The 24,321-nt window shown below is 43.7% G+C and overlaps 1 protein-coding gene and 1 pseudogene across 3 annotated transcripts in view; both read left to right on the forward strand.

Moving 5' to 3' along the window:
* The window catches only part of STARD8 (StAR related lipid transfer domain containing 8), a 170,164-nt gene that overhangs the window by 67,424 nt on the left and 78,419 nt on the right, over positions 1 to 24,321 (forward strand). The gene's annotated exons all lie outside the window — the stretch shown is intronic.
* LOC133371372 (protein phosphatase 1A-like) lies at positions 1,955 to 13,383 on the forward strand (annotated as a pseudogene).

Below are 24,321 nucleotides of genomic sequence, written 5' to 3' on the forward strand. Positions count from 1 at the left end.
CAATGTCCTCATTGTCAACTGTAAAGTTACATAAATCTTCTGTTTACTTTAGTCTTCTTGACGTTCAGCTGTAGTCCTGCTTTTGTGCTTTCCTCTTTAACTTTCATCAGCATTCTTTTCAAATCATTACTGGTTTCTGCTAATAGTATGGTATAGTCAGCATGTCTTAAATTATTGATATTCCTCCAATTTTCACACCTCCTTCATCTTGGTCCAATCCCGCTTTCCGTATGATATGTTCTGCGTACAGATTAAACAAATAGGGTGATACAGTTAGGAAGTTTTCCCCGATGTTCAGTCAAAATCTGGCTTCTTGAAACTTGAGCCCATTATTCTGTATTTTGCACAGTGGGATGATTGAGAAGAGATCCTGGCCTTCCTCTGTGTGGCGACCTTTCAAGTACTTGAAGAGTGCTATCGTATCTCTCCTCAGTCTTCTCTTCTCAAAGCTAAACATGCCCAGTTCTTTCACACTCTCCTTGTAGGGCTTTGTTTCTAGTCCCCTGATCATCCTCGTTGCCCTCCTCTGAACCTGTTCCAATTTATCTGCATCCTTCTTAAAGTCCACAACTGGACACAGTACTCAAGATGCGGCCTAACCAGTGCCGAATAGAGGAGAACTAGTTCTTCACGCAATTTGGAAACTACTTCTGTTAATGCAGCCTAAAATAGCATTTGCCTTTTTTGCAGCTGCATTACACTGTTGGCTCATATTCAGCTGGTGATCAACAATAATCCCAAGATCCTTCTCGCATGCAGTATTGCTGAGCCAAGTATCCCCCATCTTATAACTGTGCATTTGGTCTTGATCTCAAGGTTAACAGAGCTGCCTTTTTTTGTAGGGTTAAGAATGAAGTATGTTTGGCCAGGGTCATAACAGCAGTTGTTCTTTATTTCTTTTCCAGACTACTTCTTTTTTTTTTAGAAATGGCTATAGAATTGTGGTGCCTTGGGATTGCAAAAGCAATTAGAAAGTTGCCATCCTGCCTCCTTCTTTTCCTTTCCTCGAACCATCTCTCAGTCATTGTCTCCAGTTACTCCCTGTAGCTGTTGTGTCGGCTTCTGGTTGGTTGGCACATGGACAGATATGGCCCACCCCTTTATTTTCTTAGGACAACAAATTATTCTTTCCTGCTCATTGGCTGATCACAGACGTTCACATACTAACTAATCTGGAGATAATCTCTCAGTTGTGAATGAAACAACATTGGGGAATATTCTATTCTGCCCTTCCTACCTAATTCTCCTCCTCCTCCTTCCTCCAGCCCCCATTTTTTGGAGTGAATGGTGCCTGGTTCATCTTTGCTGCAAGTTAATAAGTGACACATTATCCTGCCAGCGTGTGCCGGGAACATTTATGGGGTATACAGGAACGGCACTGTTTAACTATCTATTTTTACGGTTGCTTATCAGGAAACAGCACTTGTCATTTGATGCCAGAAGCAGTCTGAGTAGATGGAAGGAAATATTGCTAGCCGGCTCTGGAAAGTGCCTTGCGAAAGACAAAGAGTGGTATGACCTTTTTTTAATCTAGCAGATAAAGCTCGAAAGGGCACTGATTCTACACCCATCTGCATCCAGGCTTGGTGCGAGTTGAAAAAGTTTACAAAAGGACCCATTTCTAATTATTGCTAGGCTAGTGTGGAGGACTAGTGTGGACATGGGGCTAGGTTTGAATACCTATTAGCTATAATGGTTAATAATGGAACTCCCATGGCCAGAGGCAGTATGCTGCTTTTTTCACTTTAATTTTTTTACAAGATTAAAAATATTCCATCTCTCTCTCTCTCAGTCACCCCCACACCCCTCTATTATGTCAAAGAGAGTGACCAATGATATCTAGTCAGGATTCCCCCTCCACAAAAAAATAAAATAAAAATGAGAGAACTCAAAATAAATAAATTCCTGCACATTATTATACAACACTCAAAATCTCCTGCCCAACATCCTCGTAATGCTGATGCAGTTGACTTCCGAGTACCAGGTGCGCAAGGGTGTTCCTCATCAGGGCCTGCTTGTGAGTCTCCCAAAGTCCTTCTGCTGGTCCCTGTTCATAACAGAGTTTGGGACAGAACCCAGACAGAACAGATGGTAAGAGCTGGAGTCCAATAGCATCTCAGGGGCACTTGGTACTGAGCGCCTCTGAGGATGTTCAGAATTCCCCTCGAGGGTAAATAAGGTGTGAACACATGATGAGGACCGTTCTGTCACGTAGGAAATAATTCCTCCCTACTGGAGACTGTGCAATGTGCTAGGTAACCTTGGTGCTCTGCACCTTGCTTGCTGGCAGTCTCTTGCTGCAGCAGGAATAACTTGGTTTTTGCATATGCGCAGCAGCTGGAAGATGAAAACATTTGATAGCCACTTTCATGCTCTTTTTAGGATATGCAGTTTCCTGTGGCAGCACAGTGTGCATGTGTCTGTACGAGGATTATCAGTCTTTGCAGTGCATGCCACAAACACTCTCCCCACATGATGCCCGGCTATGTTCTGTAATATTGTAAGCATGCACATTAATAGTAAGAATGGCTCTGCTGAAATTTTTGGCTTGAAATCCTCTAATTTCTGGCATCTGGCTGTGATGATAACATTCCTATTTCCGTGCAAGGACAAAATGCAGTTTTGAGGTGCAGCATTTCCACAAAACTCTGGTGTAAAACGTCATTTAAGATTTTCATATTTAGAAATGGGTTGTAAATGCATTCATCGCTGTCTTCGTCTTCTGGCTCAGCAAGACTAGAGACACACAGGTGAGAAAAATGGTTCCAGTCTGCTCCTCCCCCCCGCCAAGATAAATGGCAGGAAATCCCTTGATGCAAGCTTAACTGGACCGCTGAGCTGAGCACAGAGCAGCTGTATGAAGGAGCATCCTGGATAGAGCTGCAGAGTCTCTGGCCCCAATTAAGCCAATCAAAGTCTACATTTTTTCCAGATCCAGATGTTCTCTTTATTTACAAAACCTCTGGGGCATGTTTGAGGCACCAGCTAAAACATAATACCCATGTGAACTTTAGAAAGATGCTTGCCCTGTATGGGAGTACAACTTTACCACTGCACCAGCAGTATGCAAACACACATGTAGAAACAAGGGCTGAAAATCTGACCCACGGGCAAGTAGCCAAGTTCTTCACTTGGACTGGAGACAGCTTAAGTCAGCCTCCTCCCCCACCCAAAGGGAATCAGCTTTCCTCGAACTAGAGCAACTGGTCACTGCCAGAAGCACCCTTAAATATTGCCTATTCCGTGTCACTGTTAATGAATACTACCATTTCAGACATTAAGGACGTGCTCAAAATCAACACTTTTTAACACAGTTTCAGCGCTGTGTTGTGCCATGTGCACAGTTAGGATTCTGTCAGTTTGTGCTTACAGGTGAAGTGGAGAGAGTATCATTCACTTTAGCATTTGTGAGGACTGAGGAATCCTGTAATGGGGCTCTTGAATGGAGGAAAGTGACTGATGCGAAGTCGGATGCTGCCAAACATCACTAGCGCATAGTCCTGTTTCTGCAGCTGCATGAGCTGGGACTGGGGCTGCCCGCCGCTGCCTGAGTTGTTGAACCATCTGCTGTCATACTTTGGTGTTTGTGAGGACGCTTGGAGCACACGATGATAGTGTTGTGGAAGCCATCCGCCTGTGACTTGATGGCATCATAACTTTCTGTCCTCTTCTACATTCATTCATTCATTGGTGATCCCTCGTGGCTGAGTAAGATTGTCTTCCAAGATAATTTGCTTGGAAGACGCCTTTGTGTGAATTTGTTTTATGTGGGGAGATCTGCGCACGACGATCAGTACATAATCTTGACAGAAAAAGGCTTTGATCCAATGGCATGGGTACCATGACGATTGGAAGTTTTTAAATGCTGCAGCCTTCATCCGCCTTCACAGCCGTTGTAACGTACACATTGTTATCCTCCACCTATTCTGCCGTTGAGGACTTTCTTCTACATAATCTGATTTAGCTTGAAGTAAATGGCATGATGGTTGTGCACGGACACATGTTTCCACTGAAGCTCAGCTGGAAGGAGACTGCAGTGTGTGTGAAACTCTTGTACTGTGGAGGCACCCCTGCATGTTTCGGAATCCTGATTTTTTCCAGCTTGTGGCAAGTGATGAAAATGGCACCACCCCTTCTCATCTGGCAATTTATCCCTTAAATTCTTTGGAATGCATCCTTAATCTGAACATGGCCTAGCACTGAAGTTCTCAATATGGTGCTTGGGTACCACTATGCCCTCAAACAACCCCTTTAGTGCCTACCAAAGCCTCCTGTCACTAGCCTTTTTTAAAATTTTTAATAAGGTGTTTTGGCTTTTTGAGTTGTTGATGGGGTTGCCTATTTTCTGTGTGTGGAGAAGGGGGGGTTGCCTTTTTTGCCTTACTTTTTTTGTTCCACTTTTTCTTCTGTGAAATGGGTGTTTTGTGGTATCTACAACAATTTCTTAGATTTCCAAAAGTGGCCCTGGGCCCCAAAAGCTTGGAGACCCCTGACCTAGTTGGTTTCTAGGTGAGTTACTGTTTCGAAGGAATGTGACCTGTTAGTAAAGACCCATATATAAGCATGTGGTATAGTCATTTAAAATCTGTTGTGGACTTTTCTGAGGATCTAGGAAAAGACACCCCAGGCCCCTAAAATATTGATGTTGGCCCCTGAGAACTCTGACATTTCCCCTCCATCCTTCCTAAGGGCTGGTACGTAATATATATATATATATTGCTGACTGCCAAAAGGTTGATTTTGAGAGTTTACATTTTGAGGGCTTTGATTTTGAATGCCACCTTTGCAAACCGCCGTCACCCCCGTAACCAGCATGCTTTTTCTCTGGGTGATGCAAGACTGAACTTCCTCAGAAGCAGCCTGTATGTCCTGTTGTTCTCTTACCTAATATGCTTTATTTAATATTATTTATTTTGTTTTCTTTGAAAAGTGAACGATGTTAATAGCGCTTTTTAGTGTTCGGTGGCTTCCTTTTCTTGGATCTTTCCTGACCTGTTGTCACCAAGTTGTAGTGGATCCCCCTTTTGCTCTTTGGACATCTGAACCTTGGGATGTGCCTGGACGTCTGAGTGCTGTTGTTTCTTAATCCAGGTTCTGCAGCAAGTGTCTCATCAGCAGAAAAATCAGTGAACGGAGTAGGTTATTCAGGTTGAATCTAATTAGCCCATATCTAGGTCAAGCAGTACAGCCTGGTGCCAACTTGTCTCAGTTGTAGCTACCAGGTACACACAGTGACACTTTGCTCTGTTTTTTTAGCTCAGCGCTTCTTTTAGTTGCTTATGCTCCCACTTGGATTTCAGTCTTGCTGCTGCTGCTGCTGCTGCTTTTCATGCTTTAGGCTTGTTTATTTTCTTTTTAGTCTAATTTCATTGCTTTTTTAGTTATCTTTGATGTTTTAATGTTTTCCTGTTTTTCTAGTTTGTAAGCCACTTTTCTTTGAGCAGGGCTGTGCGTGCATGAACTGTTTCCACATAATTTTGGGAGAGAGATTTCTTCCTCTGGCCCCACAGATGTCACATCGTTCTTTTTCTTCTCTTTCAAAAATAGGGAACAATTGTAAAACTTTTTTATATGGAGATATGCTATGGGTGAGTTGTTTATCTTTATCCCACCCTTCCTCCCGAAGGATCCTAGGGCTGCCATATAACATGAAAAATAATCCAGCGTAATTGAAAATATTACAAGAAGGTAAAACATATTTTCAGTATATTTAAAACATTTTCAAGCTCCTGGACATGCCCCTATTTAAGTGCTGAATGCCTTGAATGAACAGGAATGTTTTCAGACTTGAGTCTAAACAATACTGGAAGCACTATTTATCATATATTTCAAATATAATATAAATATAATATATTATTTGGTGTAAATATAATAATTATATTAAATAACATTTATATTTTTGTTTTTTCATGCATTGTTGTGAATGGCTTTGAGGGTGGTGTATGCAAATAATGTGACCGACTGGCATTGCATGTTTTTTTCCAACAAAAGGGAAGAGAGAGTTCAGGAGACGCGGGGTGGCCAGTGCAGGCAACTGCTGTGTATGTTTTGTCCAGCCGTATTGTGCACTGGGGAACTATTGCAATGGATGCAGTTGGTATGCATATGCTACCTCATGTGATTAGCAGTGTATTCTTTTTTTTGGAAAATGTGTATTTATTTTTTCATTATAACTGTGCTTACAAACAACATATGCAAAATAGAATGTGAAAAAAGAGAATTAAGGGAATTAGATCCAAACATCATAACAACAACAAAAACATTACTACCCCCCCCCAATAATTGTCTGGTAGCATTAGTACAGCATGCAGAGTGGAAAATAAAAATAACAAAGATGTCATACATGATTACTAAAGTTTCCATAGACAGAGGATATCAGTCAAGTGAAGGAGCGTGCTTGTCTCTGAAACATCCCCCCCCATGGGTTATGTGCATTAGGTGGTCTACCGCTACATTGATCCCCATTCATAAAAATTGTTTTTAGTGCTTTTGTTTGCCGCTCTGGGCTCCTGCTGGGAGGAAGGGCGGGATATCAATCAACTAATAAATAAATAAATAATAAATAAATTTAGTGAAGTTTCAAGGTTGGTGGTTAATTACTAAAAATGCACTATATTATGTATTGCTATTCCATTGGAGATGCAAAGAGTGTTAATGAGTGAGAATGGGCTTTCACCATAACCAAGAAGTGTAATGTCTAGGGATAGTGCTACCCAAAGACCTCTTGCAGCTTAAAAAACACAACTTTGGTCCTTTACTCAAACAAACGAGACAAGAGCTGAAAAGCTGGAAGGGGGTAGATCTTTGCTGGTTGGGTTGTATAGCAGCCATTAAGACAGTTGTCTTACTGAGATTTTTGTACCTATTCCAAACACTGCTACTATGGATCTCCCTCAAAGAATTGATACTATGGCAGCAATCACTCCTCTCTCTTTTATTTATGAAGGCAAGAAGTCTCAGATCAGCAAATGCACAGGATGTCGAACTCAGAAAGGGGGGCTTGGGAATCCCGAACTTACAACTTTATTATGATGCCTGTAACCTACAACAGTTAATCCTAGTGATCTGCTCAAACAAATCAGTGGAATGGGTGGTTATGGAGCTGAGTCACAATGGCTGTTACATGTGTGCGCTCCCATTTCTTCTGTTATCTTGAAGATCTTTGGAAAAAATTCTAATCCCTTCCTATGAAGTACATTTAAAGTGTGCCTGAGGTGAGCTAAGCATTTGGTCCTGTGTCCTTCACCCTTCTCTCTTTTTAGAACATCCCCACATTAGAGTTTGGTAAATGGGAAGCGAAAGCGATTGAAAATGATAAACTTTTAACTGTCCCATTCAGGTTAATTGGTGCTGGTTAGCCCAAGTACAGGTGCTTTGTGTACATATTACTAAAATGGAGGGACCTACTAGGTCTTGTACTTCTTTTTGGAAAAGTTTTGTATTGGTTCTGGCAATCAGAAGGGGGTGTCTGTTCTTTATAAGGGGCTTCTCTCCTTAACTAGTGGATTGACAGTGGTTCTTTGGGAACTTTGGGAGATTGATATGGGAGAAAATATTGAGCCAGCATGGCAAGCTCTCTGGTAGAAGTCTCCAACGCACTCTGTCTCAGCTAGGGTCTGTGAGTGACCACAAAATTGGTGCTACATTTGCACTGTACTCCACTCAAACTAGGACACTTTGATCTGACTAGGTCTGTGTTATGTTGGTGGGGATGCATTATGATTGGTTCATTTTATCACATGTGGTGGGGGCGTCCTATTGTGAATGCTGTTTGATTTAGAATTTTCCAAGAAATCTCAGCTATAGTGTCTCACATTGTTCCACCATCTCTATAATTACGATTATTAGCATTATTGTCACCCTTCCCAGAACATTTGCAAAAATTATCTTATAAATATGTAATAGTATTTCTGTCAACTGTGGCTAGACGTGAAATAACCCACCACTGGAATCACAGCTCTCCATTTTGGGTGGCTGGAAGTTTGGAACTGGGCTTTGCTTGAAAAACTGAAGAGGAATAATTAAAGCAGATAACTTCTTAGAACTTGGTGGCCATTGTTTATTTACACAGATGGTGATGAATGCACCACCTGACCCCAGCTCCCTTGCTGGTCAGGTGTTATACAGAGACGTTAACCTTCACATTTTTTCAGCCTGTATGGATTTGTATTGCCTTGCTGTACACTTGTGTACTTAACTGTTTGTCACAGTTTCATGCTATAGGTGGTGTTACCAATGTTTTGTTTTGTTTATGCTATTGTAAAATTTAATAAAAACTATTAATTTAAAAAACTGTATAAGTTGTAGAAACACAAATCCTTTGTGGATCAACTGTATTCACAGGTATGAATAATCACAAATAATCACAAATGATGATATACACACATGGTTTACATTTGGTCTCCTACATAAAAGTTTTAACTAGGGACGGGATCTGTTGGCCGGTGCCAGTTCAGAAGAATTCTGTCAACCTAACAAGCTGATATTGATTTGAGTTTGTTCTTTGTCCACTAGCTGCTGCTATTACAAGCCATTTTTTCCTCACTAAAAATATTGATATTAATATCAATAATTTTAAAGGATATATCGATATTTTGAAAGGAAGTATCGATACATGAACGGAAATATTGATAAAATTATTGTTCTTAATAACAATATTTTAGAGGTTTTTTAAAAAAATCTATTTTTTAAAATAGCCACAGAAAATTGCTACATAAAAATCTGATCCATGACAGAGGATAAGTGAATTCATGGAATATTTGGTACCAAATCCGCTGGGGAGAATTCTAGCACATCCCTAGTACTAGTGTTCGTGATGTAGTTTTCTGGCTGTGAGAGTGCTTGAGTGTGCATGCTCATATGTGAGCATCATAAGTAAATCAATTTTAAGCCTCCCCCTTTATTGAAATTACCACTTGTCTGTGAGATGGGACATGTAGAGAGCCAGGCATTTTAGAACCTTGATCCAACGAATCATACAAAACCCGCACAATTAATTTCAAACTTCTTTGCTGCAAATCTAAGTGAAATTGTAAGGTTAAGTGATGGAAGGTAATACAAAGAAAAATATTGTAGAATGGCACACTTTTATTAATTTTTCTTGACTGATTCCATTAGCATTTGCTGGGATGCAAGAAGCTGAGGCTGTTCTCCAGTGTCATTGAAAAGAGTTGTTTTCTTCATGTCCAGGAACAGTTTGTTTTCTGACATTCTTCAGGATTCAGGGAGGTGCTCGTTTTCTTAAAGGCATTTCCTGTATGCAAGTTTATATTTGGCTTAGTGATGGAAGTGGAAGAAGGTTAGAGCAAAAGGGCTTGGAACAGAGAGAACCAGATTTTTCTTATGTCACCGCAAATTCCCTCAAATAAATCTGCATCCCTTGCCTTTTGTGAATTATCTTGAAATAGAGAGGTAGTCATGCAAGCCGCTCCCCCACCCAACTACTGCAGATGTCTCTATGTGTGCTTCATATAAACTGTATTGCAGTGTTATGGACTTTCTCGAGTGATTATTTTTATTTAGACATTGTGGATTCATGATAACTTGGATCAGGCCACGTAGGAAATTTCCAGAGGGGTAGCTGTGTTCATCTGTTGAAACAGAAACAACAAAGAGTCTTGTGGTATATTATAGACTAATAAATTGATTATGGCACAAGCTTTTGTGGACCAGAGTCCCCTTCATCAGATGCATGAAGATCCTGAGCTACACAAGGAGTGGGGGTGGTACTGACAACAATAAGGCTAGAGGGAAATGAAATGCAGAAAGTACAGAGACTGATATGTGAATGACAGTGACCATTCACAAAACAGTTATTGATAATGCAGACATCCTGGCATTGGTAAGCCAATGGGAACATTTGCCTCCATTCAAGCATTGAACCTCTTGATGAATGAATTGTAACTGAGCAGTTTTCACAATTCAGACTCCTTTTGAAGTTTCTTTGTTCAGGGATGGTCTGCGATGGGCTGATATGTCTTCTTGCCCCTGGCTTTTGAGTATTGCCATTTTTGATATCAGATTTGAATCTGTGTATTATTTTGCAAAGAGACTGGCTTGTTTGTCCCAGGTAGCATGCAGAATGACACTGCTAGCAGATGGTGGCATAGAGCAGAACTGCTCAACGCCTATTTTGCCTCAGTTTTCTCCCAAAAAGGGAACAGTGTGCAACCTTGCATCGGTAGCAATCTCAGTAAGGGGTCGGGATTGCAGTTCGAGATTGATAAAGAGATAGTCAGGAAATACCTAGTTAACCTAAATGAGTTCAAATCTCCAGGGCCTGATGAACTGCATCCCAGAGTATTGAAGGAACTTGCGGATTTACTCTCGGAACCTCTTGCCATCATCTTTGAGAAATCCTGGAGAACGGGAGAGGTGCCGGAGGATTGGAGACGGGCAAACGTCATCCCGCTCTTTAAAAAGGGTAAAAAAGAAGATCTGGGGAATTACAGGCCGGTCAGTCTGACTTCAATACCGGGAAAGATATTAGAACAGATAATAAAAGAGTCCATTGGCAACTATCTAGATGACAATGCTGTGATTAGTAGGAGCCAGCATGGACCTGGATAGACTAGGAAATTGGGCTGAAATTAATAAAATGAAATTCAATAAAGACAAATGCAAGATTCTGCATTTAGGCCACAAAAACAAAATGCACGGGTACAGGATGGGAAATACCCGGCTTAGCAGTAGTGCGTGTGAGAAGGACCTTGGAATTGTAGTGGATCGCAAGTTGAACATGACCCAGCAGTGTGATGCTGCGGCAAAAAAGGCAAATGTGGTTTTGGGCTGCATAAACAGAGCTATAGTTTCCAGGTCGAGGGAAGTAATAGTCCCACTATATTCTGCATTAGTCAGGCCTCATCTGGAATACTGCGTTCAGTTCTGGGCGCCTCATTTTAAGAAAGATATAGACAAGTTGGAGCGGGTTCAGAAGAGGGCGACGAAGATGATAGCGGGTATAGAGAACAAGTCTTATGAGGAAAGGTTGAAGGAACTTGGCATGTTCAGTCTGGTGAAGAGAAGGCTGAGGGGTGACATGATTGCACTCTTTAAGTACCTGAAGGGCTGTCACATAGAGGAGGGTACAGATTTGTTCTCTGCTGCCCCAGAGGGTAGGACTAGGTCTAATGGTTTTAAGTTGCAGGAGCGTAGATTCAGATTGGACATTAGAAGGAACTTCTTGACAGTAAGGGCGGTTCGGCAATGGAACTGACTGCCTAGGGAGGTGGTGGGATCCCCTTTGCTGGATGTCTTCAAGCAGAGGCTGGACAGCTATCTGCGGGAGATGCTCTAGCTATGGATTTCCTGCTGTGAGCAGGGGGTTGGACTCGATGGCCTACAAGGCCCCTTCCAACTCTATGATTCTATGATTCTATCCCATTGGCAGATGAGCAGGGGGTAATTTACTAGAATGATGTCCATGTGTTCCTTTGTATGCATTCAAACATGAACCAGGCTGGGTCTGAGATGAACCAGGGGGCCATGAGACAAGCCAATAGTCAGGACTCAGGAGTAAGTCGTGACCAAAGGACAACCCAGGAGGCAAGAGTGAGGAACAACCAAAGGGTCTACGAATACACCAGAGCTCAGAAAGTCCAAGTTGCTTGAGCAAAGCTCAACCGGAGCATGCAACCTTCTTTTCCTTGTTTTTGTCCAGGAGGATCTAAAGTCCAGCCTGGATGGGGGAAATTCATCCAGGGCCTGAAGGTTCCTCACTGAGAAGCTACCATCAGTGCCTCAAAGGAGATGCACACAGATCAAGACGTTTCTGACTCCTCAGAAGGTCAATACAGCTCAGGGGGATGTGCCCACCTTCTCCCCAGTTCTTAGCAGGAGAGGATGGTGGGACTCAACTCAGCCTCCTTGCCAGATAGTGATGGGTCACTTACCATGGCCCAGTGAGGTTGAGCAGAGTTGTCCCTTGTTTGCATGTAATGAAAGAGGGGAACCATTTCCCTGTGTGGAATGTATGAATTTCCAACACTGGTTTTTTTACCCCTGTTACTGTGAATTTTTACATCCGAAGGAGCAGGTTATGAAACTGGACTTATCCAAACACAACTTGTTTGAAGATAGTATTTCCTCTCACAGATGCTGTTTCCTGACCCGTTGTAAATGGCCTCCATTGTTTCATTTTTGGCTTCTGGCCTTGTCTCTTCTAAGACTGGTGTGGGCAGAATTGAAATCTTGTCTCACAACTTTTTAGATGTGAAAATTCTGGGCATTTATTTGGGTTAGAGATCTGGTAGAAGTGAAATGAGAGGTGCCTTCACTTTATATCCCTGATTTCAGATGATATTCTTGCAAAATATTTTCTCTAATATTCTCCCAGTGCTGTACGTTCTGCCTCCAAGAAAATGGAAAGTCAGGATAGAAGATAACAGAAAACAATTCTGGGAGTAGTTCTCTCCCTTTCTTGCCACTCAGGCAGTGGGATTTATAATGACAGAACATGATGGGATCACATTTAGATAAGCCAAAGGCAGAGCAATGGACTATATTATGGCCTAAGTAGGCATGCCAGGTTGGAGAGTGGTGGGTTGCTTTTCTCCCCTTCCCTTTTAAAAAAAATATTTATTTATTTGCTGTGTCTAATGGTCATTCCAGATCCAAAGCTGCCAAGTGTTGCTGTGAGCATTTATTAAACCACATTGGGAACAATCACAATTGGCCTTCACCATTTGGGGGCAGCGTAAAGACTCGAATTCTGAAAGGTTTTCTGCAAATTGATGAACAGAGCAGGATATGGTGAGGATGAAAGTGGGTCAACCCCTGTAGGAGTCTTGATTTATCGCCAGTGCATTGCTTTTATCGAGGATGCTAATTCCAGAGGCTTACTTTGTAGAACAAGAAAGCATTATTTCTTTACAGAAGATCACAAACGAGATAATCCACTGGAGAGAAGTGTGTGGTTCAGCAAAGAGATAGTGTGGAATGGGTGTCTTGTGTTTAGATTACAAATGAGAGTAAAGGAAAGGCCTTGCAAAGCAGCTTGCGTTCCCGTTCCTGATGCTTATGAAACTAAGTGGCCAGAAGATGTCTATCAATTCATCATATTGCCTTCTAATGGTATCTGGGATGTCATGGGAAATGAAATACACTATGAATTTATCAGATCAAGGCTTGACGTCACTGATGACCTTCAGAAAATTTGCAATGTGAAAAGTAATCATTGGCCTGGATGAAGAAGCCAAGACAACATGAGTATGATGTTGATCTGTTTTCCAAATGCATCCAAAGGTATAACCAGAGGCAAGGAAGAGAGAGGCAGAGCTGGACAAGCACCTGGAAAGCAGAGCAGAAAGCAGCCTAAGCAGCGGAGGCAAAGGAATGCCAGATGTCACCCACATTGTGCTGATGTGGTCAAGGGAAAGGATTTGACATTTTTGCCAGTGGGTAGCTTGGCAAGCAAACCAAGTGTGATTGAAGCAGTTTAAAATGAACAGAATCCTTCTAGAAAAATTATGCTCAGTCTACATCAACCAATGATGTATGTGGTACCCCTGTGGAATTTATATCTGTCCTCCCTATGGGGAGTGCACCCAGATGATCATAGCACTCCTGGACATTCACCTTCCATCTTACTTGAAGGGAAAACATGGTTGAAAGTGACCTATATCAGGCAGCCCAGGAGCCTATTTTTTTCTTTTTGCAAAACAGACTTTTGTTAAAGTGATATTGAAATGATAACATTGTCAATTAGACTTTGGCAATTTTATGTTTGTATGATTTTGTTTTATAAAACTGAAATTGTGGTTGTACCAAATATTTGTTTTAAAACAGAATTGCTTTTCATCACTTAAGGTTAGGAATGCTTGGTTTGCTGTTGAAGGCAACAGCCGTCACATCCTCCCCTTTAGTATCTGTGCATCTGGTGTTCTGGGAGCAACAGCCAGCTAAATGGACAGGAGACACACAGAAACTGTGTAAAGGATACAAAGGCAGACATAGTATAGAAAATAACAGTGCCATGAATCACAGAGTTTGAGAACCATGACTCTGTAAATCTCAAGTCCTTGGCTGCATCAGCAAATTCCATATTACGATACTCAGCCAAACAGCATCTCTTTGACTCCACATAACGGTTTAGCAGGAAAAGCCTAGGCACCTCTCACTTCTTATTGGCTAATTAATAAATAATTATAATTGTGAGTCCTTTCTCATAGGTCAATTGCCATTCTAGCTGTCAGTCACTATCACCCCGATTAAATGGCATACAGCATAGCATCGTGCCCATGTCCGGTCACTCATCTTTCAGCCAATCCCCAGAGGCTACCAGCTGCAGAAGTGACCCTCGGAATAAGTCTTTGCTAAGTTACTTTGCCTAGTAGAGCACTAGATAGACCAGTGTTCTGGTTTAGTGTTTTATGTTCCTTTTGCTTACACATAACTTGCTGTTTCTTCCACTTTCTCCTTTATATACTGAATTGGATTCCTGGGCTGCACTGGTTTCTGCTAGCCCATCCCCATTGACTCATCTGTTTGGGATGTGTTACCAGATTCAGGTGGATGGGAGACTAGGAGAGGTGACCAACTGAAGCTGCCAGCAGGGCACATGGAATCTGGCTGGCAGCCCCCCTAACCCTGGATAGACCCCCTTAAGCCAGTGGGAATCCTGTAGCCCCTGACCCCAGGGCAACTCAGCTGGTGCTGGCAAGAAGAAGGCAATGCAACAGTACCCCATTACCAGAGGGCTACCTTCCTACTGGGTTGGTGTTGGGATAGGATGGTGTTGTTTGTGACATGCTGGAATTCTGGTCATTTCACATCTGACTGTTAATTGCTTCTTGGTTTTGTCTGCAGCATCTAAGTGAAATATGTGAGAGGTTCAGTGGAAGGAAGGGACAGGTTCATCAACCTTGCAACATGGCCATAAAAATGCAAATCTTGGGAATAAAAATGCCTTCATTATTTGCATTTTTAAAAGAGCCAATTACATAATTGATAAATTATCTGAAGATGTCTTTCTATATTTGTTGTGTGTGTGTGTCTTATGTGCTTCAAGTCGATCACAACTTATGGCAACCTTATGAATCAGTGACCTCCAACAGCATCTGTTGTGAGCCACCCTGTTCAGATCTTGTAAGTTCAGGTCTGTGACTTCCTTTATGGAATCAATCCATCTCTTGTTTGGCCTTCCTCTTTCCTACCTAATATTGCTCTTATAAATTTAGTTTGGACAGTCTCAAAAGGAGCAAAATTATCAAAAACACATAGTTGGGAACCGTACAGCATCTGGGCTATGATCTTAGCAACAAAAACCTGTAGGGCCGCAGGGATATATTGGCCACCTTTGGTGTAATAAAATGATAGAAGTGCCTTTGTACTTCTCTGGGCATTCACAATGGCATTTTGTATTTGAACTTTCCATGAGCCTGTTGAATGAAAGGTTACACCTAAATATCTATAGAAGGTAACCTGCTCAATTTGATGGTCATTAATCTGCTATCGATGCCTATTCCTCCTCCTATTAAAAATTAGGACCTTAGACTTGTCATAGTTAACTGTCAGTCGTTCTTCTTTGCAATATGAGGCTAAAGCACTTAAAAGGATTCTTGACAAGGATAGAAGTACCGCATCATCTGCATAGAGAAGGATTGACACAGGTCTATTTGCCAACTTGGGAGGATGTGAATTTACCTTTGCTAGGGTTTCGATCAATGAATTGATATAAAAGTTAAACAACATGGGAGCTAAAATGCATCCCTGTTTCACTCCATTAAAAGTGGGAGTGGGACCTGTTAAGTGACCAACACGGTCACATTTAACCCTCAAGCGTGTGTTTGAGACTATGCATTAATATAAGGAGCCTCCTGTCAATGTTTGTGGCCCCAAATTTTCCTCAGATTTAGGCACAACGTTTTTGCTTTGTTACCTAATAGAGAACAGGGGAGTAAAACCAATCTCTCATTAGCATGAGCCTGCAAATCCCACTTAACTTGATTACTGGGGGCATATCAGCAAAAAGCCATAGGAATTCGGCACTTAACCTTGGGAGGCCACATCTTAAATCAGTGACTTTGCACCTGATAGCTACAGAAATGGGATTAAAAACTTTCTCTAGGTTCAGCTGGCCCTCATGTCATGATGGAGCAGGGCAATCAGGTGTAGCAAGGCAGGCTGGCTTACAGCCATTTTTTAAAAATCTGAATTTATTTTTATTGCTCTGGGAACTTTTAGCTTTTCAGCTGTCCATTTTAACATGCTTATTCCATCGCTCGGCTATTTCTATGGACTGCCTTCAAGTCGATCCTGACTTATGGCAACCCCATGAATAGGGTTTTCATGGTAAGCGGTATTCAGAGGGGATTTCCGATTGCCTTCCTCTGAGGCTGAGAGGCTGTGACTGGCCCAAGGTCGCCCAGTGAGCGTCATGGCTGTGTGGGGATTCGAACCCTGGTCTCCCAGGTCGTAGTCCAACACCTTAACCACTACACCACACTGGCTCTCTAGTATTTCTAGTTTGGGTAAATTAACTGTGGCTTTCTTGTTAATGCTGTCATTATAGTAAAGTTGGTTGACCTTCCCTTCAGTTTTTTTGGTTATTTTCCCCCTTTGTTTATCAGGGTTTGCAGCCCTGAAACTGTTGCTAAAATGCGGTTCCCCCCCCCTTCATTTTAGCAGGGGCAAGACATCGATCAGGAAAGAGTTTGCTGCATTGACACTCCTGCTAAATCAAAGGAGAAAGCCTTTGTTTTAGCAGCAGTAACAGTGCAAGCTGATTCTAACTAACAGAGCAGGATTTAACCCTGCTCATCGGTGACAGGTGTGTACATGTGTTAAACCCTGCAGTTCTCTGTGGGGGATTGGCCTGCATGGCCAATATAGAACGGAAGCCCATCCCCCTGCCCGTCAGCTTATGCCACCAAGTGATGCCAGCTGATGGGCAGGTGGGCGTGGTGTTGGGGAAATGGCCATGTGGGCCAAACTGGACCCTCTGACCAGCCAAGATTAGGCTGCAGCCCCCTCTCCCTGTTGTAGTATAATTGCTAAAAATTGAAGGGAGGCCAAGCATCACCTGAACAAGGGTAGACTTGAAGTGCGAACCAGAGGAGGGGCACGCACGCAAGCCCCACCCCACCATCCTCACATTCACCCCCCCCCCGAGACTGCTGTTCCCAGTCTCCTCCACGTTGTTCAGAGGAGCCCACAGAGGGGTTCTGTCAAGTTTATAAACACTGGCCATGCCAAAATGGTCAAAATCCTCTGAATGACGTTAGGAAAAGAGAACGATTGTTTTCTGCTCTCACAGGAGGATGCAAATCTTCTCCTAAAACAATGTCGGTGGCATCCATTGTGTTGATTTTCTTCAAACAATGGAAGCAAAATGCACTTCCTGGCCCTGAAATATTGTTTTTACCCCTATGCAAATTTAACCGGTACATTAATCAGTGTTGACTAAATCTCATGTGCTTAACTGAGATTGGGTTGCAGCCCTATATGGTTTCCTTTCCAGCCTGTGGAAATACTTATGGGACCACCAGTATCAGCACTCCTTCCAGGCAGCGGTCAGGAAGGCAGTGGCTGCCAAACTCAGCAGCGTGCCCAGCCGTTCTCTTGTTTCCATTCAGGAGGACAGGCGTCCTGCAAATGTTTCATGGTATTCTGCGCTTTTCATTTGTCTTCCTGGGAAGAACTTTGGACCTGTTCAGAGGCACTCTGCTTGTGGCGCCAGAATTTCTGAAGAGAAAAGCTGGCAGCCCTGGCGTCCTATCCACAAAACATACCAGAAAGAGGTCCACCCAAATCAAAAATAAATAAATGGTCAAAACCTCTGGAGAGGGAGATTGCATCACTTCCCCAGACAGTGTGGCTAAATATAAACTGATAGTCTATTACTGAACTGCTACTAGTTTTCTGCTGAGGTTGATCATCATTCATCAGTCTATTTTTTGTAGAAACTAAAACCTGTTGCTTCTTTCCCTCTTCATGAAAAAGCTGGCCTGCATCATGTTTGGGGGCCAAAAGTATGATGTTCTTGGTTGGCAAATGGCCATCCTACGTCGTACTTCGCTCCTGCATCTCAGGCTCCTTCCCCCCTGCACAGCACACTTGCTGTGGCTGGCTCTGATGTGTGTACTTGGAAGACAGCACCTGCCAGGCCGTTCACTGAGCAGACTGTCTGGTGCAAGGGCGGCAACTCAGGATAGTCTGCTGGAGCTGCTGCAATGGGAGGGACTCCCCACTGCTGAGACTTGGTGGAACTGGACTTGATTAGCAGAATGTTTTAAGCTGATTGTGTGCCTTTTTGGTTAAGCTTTCGCCAGCTGCTCTGTACCAACATGTGGCTTCTTTGTAGGCGTTGTTCTCAGGGTATGCGACTGAACAGGGTGCTTGTTCCCAGGACCCTTTCAGGGGAGCTTAGCTCTGGAGAGAAGCAGCTGTTGGGATATTGCTCTTATCTCTCCTCCTGGCTGTAGTGTAGAGCACTGCATAGCCTTTCAAAAGCAGATGCAACCCAGCCAAAGTTCTCCTTTGGGAGGGTTAAGCACATCCATTAATCATTCTCCTTAAAGTAAATGGGATTTTAAAGCACCCAATGTCATTCACCCACCCCCTTCATGCCTTCCTCAACTGCTGCTGTTTCTGTCTCTCTGCACTGTTTTCTAAATTGGATTTTTACTCATATTTTGTTGTCTTGCTTTATTTGTATTTATTGTCAGCTGCTTTGTATGAATGTCAGGTGACTGGGGAATGAGTGCATGATAGATTTCTCCGAGGGCTATTTTGTGAATTTTACAAGCAGAAGGGGGAGCCACCGCTTCAAGAAGCAGAGGATCAAAAGAGAGCAGAGGGGCTGTCTTAAAGCCTGTGTGCAAGTTTCACCGTGCTCCTCTTTTAACCCTCCAATATCAGGGGTTTAAAGGGAGAGGAGGGGGAAGACTTGGAATTCTGTCTAAGGATTTTTGACAGGTGGCTGGCTCCACCTACCTGTCAATCCTGTGATGTCATAATTAAATCATGAAATTAACAAGTGGACAGCCCTGTCCACTTGTCAAATTTGGCCTGCAAGGCTGATGTTGATAAGGATCTGGCCCATGGAGCCAAAAAGGTTCCACACCCCTAGCAAGGTGATCGAGCGAGTGGTGGCCAAACAGTTACAGACACACTTGGATGAAGCAGATTACTTAGATCCATTCCAATCGGGCTTCAGGACTGGACATGGAACTGAAATAGCCTTGGTCGCTCTGGTGGATGATTTGAGGAGGGCATTGGATAGGGGAGAACATGCATTCCTCGTCCTCCTGGATCTCTCAGCGGCTTTTGATACCGTCGACCACGGTATCCTCTTGGATCGCCTGGAGGGAATAGGAATAGGGCGCACTGTTTTACGGTGGTTCCGTTCCTATCTCTCAGACAGGCATCAATGTGTAGCATTGGGAGATGAGGTTTCAGACCCTTGGCCTCTCAATTGTGGTGTGCCACAGGGTTCTATCCTCTCTCCCATGCTATTTAACATCTATGTAAAGCCGCTGGGGGCCATCATCAGGAGATTTGGGTTGCAGTGTCACCAATATGCGGATGACACTCAGCTCTATCTCTCATTTAAGTCCTCACTAGAGTTGGCTGTGGATACTATTTCCAAGTGCCTGAAGTCCGTAAGTGAATGGATGGGAGGTAATAGGCTGAAACTGAACCCCGACAAGACCGAGGTGCTGCTCGTGGGAGACAAGAGAAGGTTAGGAGATATAGACCTGGTGTTTAATGGGGTAAAATTGCCCCTGAAGGACCAGGTCCGCAGCCTCGGGGTCATTCTTGACTCCCAGCTGTCCATGGAGGCTCAGGTCTTGGCAGTGAGCCGGGCAGCTTGGTATCAATTACATCTAATACAGAGACTGCGACCCTACCTTCCTGTCCATCTGCTCCCACGGGTGGTACATGCCCTGGTCTCCTCTCGCTTAGACTACTGTAATGCGCTCTGCGTTGGGTTACCCTTGAAAACGGTCCGGAAATTACAGCTGGTACAGAATGCGGTGGCACGTTTGATTAAGAACAGCCGCCGCCGTGATCACATCACTCCGGTGTTAGAAGATCTACACTGGCTACCAGTTGTTTACCGGGCCCAATTCAATGTGTTGGTGTTAACCTTTAAAGCCCTATACGGTTTCGGCCCAGTTTATCTGAAGGAGCGTGTGATGTTCCTATATTAATGTATATATGGTAAGTGTTGTTGTTTTAGAAGATACATGGTAAGTGGAGTGAAAGAGGAGAGGGAGTGAATGGGCAGTAGAATGCGAGATGATTGGCTGAGTGTTTAAAATGGCTGAATGTATAAAAGGAAGAGTGAGAGTGGAATCGGGGGGAGAAGAGAAAGAGTGGGTTGCTTGGTGGGGTTTAGAGAGTTGTTTACCAGGAGGGAGGTGGAGTTCGGATTAGTATTGAGTAAAACCATATGCTTATGTGCCTTAAGAAGAAATCTTGTTAATCTTGTTAGCTTTGTTATCTGTAATAAATACTTAATTTGGTTTACCAAAGGCCTGATCCTTGGCTGGGGTTTCACAGACCAACAAACTGTAACAAATGGTGGCAGCGGTGAAGAGAATAACAATACCAGTATTCAGAGTCTCTGGGAATACTAGTATTGGGACGTTACTGGTGGTTGCCTAGCAGGGGGATCTGTTGAGATCTGTGCTAGAGCGGGGAGAGAAACCATAAGAGAGAGTGGTCCGGACTGGTGGAGTCCCTGGTGGTGCCTAGAGACAGGCAGTAACCACGAGCAGGTAGGAACCTGACAGGGAGAGCCAGGGAAGGAAGCATCACAGAGCGCCTCCAGCATCACCAAATATGCCGCCTAACGAGATCAGCCTCACAAGACCTTCTCTCGGTCCCACCAGTTAAAACAGCTAGGCTGGTGCGGACCAGAGAGAGGGCATTTTCGATTGTGGCCCCCACCCTCTGGAATTCCCTACCCTATGACCTTCGCCATGCCCCCTCCCTGGGAAGTTTCCGCTGAGTCTTGAAAACCTGGCTATTTAGGCAGGCCTACAGGACTCTTGGGGAGGACTAGTTTTCTTTTGTTATAAGATGTGGGTGGTTTTAGATTAATTAGGGATTCCGGTTTTGGTTTATATTGTATTCTGGTTTATATTGTGTATGTTGTATATCATTTTATTATGTACGTCGCCTAGAGTGGCCGTTAACTCGGCCAGATAGGCGACTCAGAAATAAAATTTATTATTATTATTATTATTACTGTGAAGGGAGTCAAGGATGTTTGTTGAGATGCCATCTCCGTTACGCACAGCTTGCGTTTGGTTGGTGATGGCAGGACATACCTCTCCAGTTGCTGGATTTGGCCCAACTAGGGATCAGGCCCCCAGTTACTGATCCCTGCTACTTGTGCCTGGCCTTGCTTCCTGACTCTTAAGGGCAGCAGCCTGTCACACAAGCATGTCACAGATAATGAAGGCTTCCTCGTTCTTTTTCTTCATGCCAGGTGAAAATGTTTTGCATGTTGTGGCACAGTTTTCCATTAGCTTTGCTCTAGTTTAAGCCAATAAAAAGGTGTCAGTTGTATTATGGAGCAGTTTTGCTAGTTGTTGTTATGCACCTTCAAGTCGATTCCCTATAATGTGGGATTTGCCCCTGTGCTGCCTCCTTGTACAGTGCAGCTCCAACTGGTCACTCCTAGATGTTCCTGTGGGATGGAGGAGGAAACTGCTGTGGCAGATCCCAGGTGCTGTCAGCCTGGCTGGTATTTGCATGGACGGGGAGATGGACCAGGCCCCTGACCTGGGGTTAGCTACCACTGCTTTATCCAATGGGATAGATGCCAAAAAAGCCACTCAGAAAGGAGGCTGAGCTGCTTTCAGGTCATGCACTCTCCAGAAGTAAGCGCTTTTCAGGTGTGATACTGAAGAGTTACTAAAATGTTAATTGGGGGGAAAGGGCTGGGAAAGGGTTCCCCTCCATGGCTTCCAGCATGCCTCGTTAGCAGAAATTATCACCCACTTCCTAATCACCTTTCCTGTTATGGCGTGAACAGAGGCTGAGCTTGTGAATGGCTTTTGGCAACACATGATAGATGGGCAGATATGGTGACTATAATTGCATACTTACATATTCTGAAACTTATTGACGGGCTGCTGTTTCCCTTCTATGCTTTAAAGCTTCAGTGGGCCCTGGAATGTCCCAAAAGGTGCCTTTGTCTCTTCTTTCACACTCTTTGGATGAAGACACACCTCCTGTTCTGCCGGCTCCAGTGTATCTCCACTCCTCTTTTCTGAAAGGGGGGGGCACACGACGCTAATCAAACTCCACCCCTTTTTATTCTAAAACCTGATCAGATCAGTTCCAGTACATTTTTTAAAAAAATCAGCTTCAGATAGATATAGCGACTGATTGGTAGATCAACCCGTTGCTCCTCTAGGTGTGGCCAATGGGAAGCACTTTGCGGTAGGCAGCTAGTATACTCATATACTCATAGCCTTCATTTCTTTGTAGGCTGTATTGTAAAGATGGGCAGCTCTGAGACCTGTGGTCATCCAAAGCCCTGTGTTGCAAGAGAAAATTCTTTGCTATATGCATACAGAATGGGTGGGGATTTGCATCTGGCACAACTTTTGGAACTTTTGTTGTGCAGTGCTTTGTGAGCTTGGAGGTTGCAGTTAACATCTCCCATCTCCCGTCAAATCACTCTGTGGCCTATTGGGCAAATCATTTTTTTTCTCTCAGCCCCCCCCCCCCAATTTACAAGATGCATTACCTTACAGGGTTGTTGTTACCAGTGCTAAGGTAATGTATGTGAAGCACTCGGAATGCTCAAATGTTGAAGGTGGAGGTAAAATGAAGTCAGAGCTCAACACATGTTTGTGGGCCATGGTGCCACCTCCTGGCTTCACAACTCAGATGACAGGTGCATATCCTGATGAATCAAACAGGAGCTTGAATTCAGCCCGCAAATGGATATGCAGGCCGAGCAGATCACACAACACTGGAATACCTCAGCAATCTATTCCCAGCCTGGCAGCAGCATTTTGCACCAGTTGGATTTTAATGCGATAGATTTTCTGACTTCAAACTTGAAATGCAAACCATTGAGCCATTCAGTTAGTTCAGCTTTCGTTTTCTAAAAAAACCCTGATATGACAAATGTGATGCTGGAATCACAGTTTCCTTTAGATAAAGAGGGACATTTTCCACAGTAATAATTCTGGTAAAAACAAGCTATCATTTGCCAAATGAGGCTGTCTTTGCCAGTTAGTGGCTTTGACTCTCCTCTATGCTTCTGTTGCAAAATGCTGGTATACGGTGTTGGAATATGAGGCAGTTTCCTTCTGAACGAATTTCCCCACAGATGTGACCTTGGCATGTGTGGGCTTTCTGTTCTTGTGACCTTGCAGTCTGCAATTGCACAAATGATGCTCGGGCCACATTCGTTTGGTGTCTCAATTACTTTGGAAAGGAGGGAGTCCACAAAGTGTGTTCTTGAGTGGGGATCTAGAGTGTCTGTACCTGGGATTGGGCAACAGGGGCAGCTTAGAGATTCTGCGGGCTTGCCACTTGCCTTACTGCCCAGCAGTCTCCCTGCCTGAGCCGATGGAGCTGGTCTCGGGGGACCAGACTGTTGCTTCCAGGGGTCTTCAACATCCATGCAGAGGCCACTAGCTCTTGGGCAGCTCAGGACATCATGGCTGCCATGACAACCGAGGGACTGTCCGGACATGTCATTGGCTTGATGAATGTGTCAGGCCACACTCTGGACCTGGTTTTCTCATCCGTGCATGAAGAGGGTGGTCTGAGGGTGGGGGATATTGATATCAGTCCCTCGCCATGGTTGGACCACCTCTTGTCGAGATTTAGACTTTCAGCAGCTTTGCCTCTCTGCAGATGCAAGGGACCTATTAGGATGGCCTACCCCTGGAGGCTGATGGATCCAGTTGGTTTCCAGATGGCTTTGGGGGATTTTCCAGCTGATATGAAGCCCTGGCTGATCTGTGGAATGCACAGATGACCCAGGCAGATGACAATCCCTCCTGAGCACCCTTGCCCAATGGATAGAGCCCAGTTGGCTCCTTGGTACAAACCAGAGCTTAGGGCAGTGAAACATGCTAGGAGACAGCTTGAATGCTAGTGGAGGAAAATTCCAGACAAATGCAACCAAACACAAGTTGTTTTATGTGGCCTCAAGTCGATTACGACTATCCTATGAATCAGTGACCTCCAAGAGCATCTGTCATGAACCACCCTGTTCAGATCTTGTAAGTTCAGGTCTGTGGCTTCCTTTTTGGAATCAATCCATCCCTTGTTTGGCCTTCCTTTTTTTCTACTCCCTTCTGTTTTTCCCAGCATTATTGTCTTTTCTAGTGAATCATGTCT

The sequence above is a fragment of the Rhineura floridana genome, chromosome 16 (genome assembly GCF_030035675.1).
Source record: "Rhineura floridana isolate rRhiFlo1 chromosome 16, rRhiFlo1.hap2, whole genome shotgun sequence".
Classification (NCBI taxonomy): domain Eukaryota; kingdom Metazoa; phylum Chordata; class Lepidosauria; order Squamata; family Rhineuridae; genus Rhineura; species Rhineura floridana.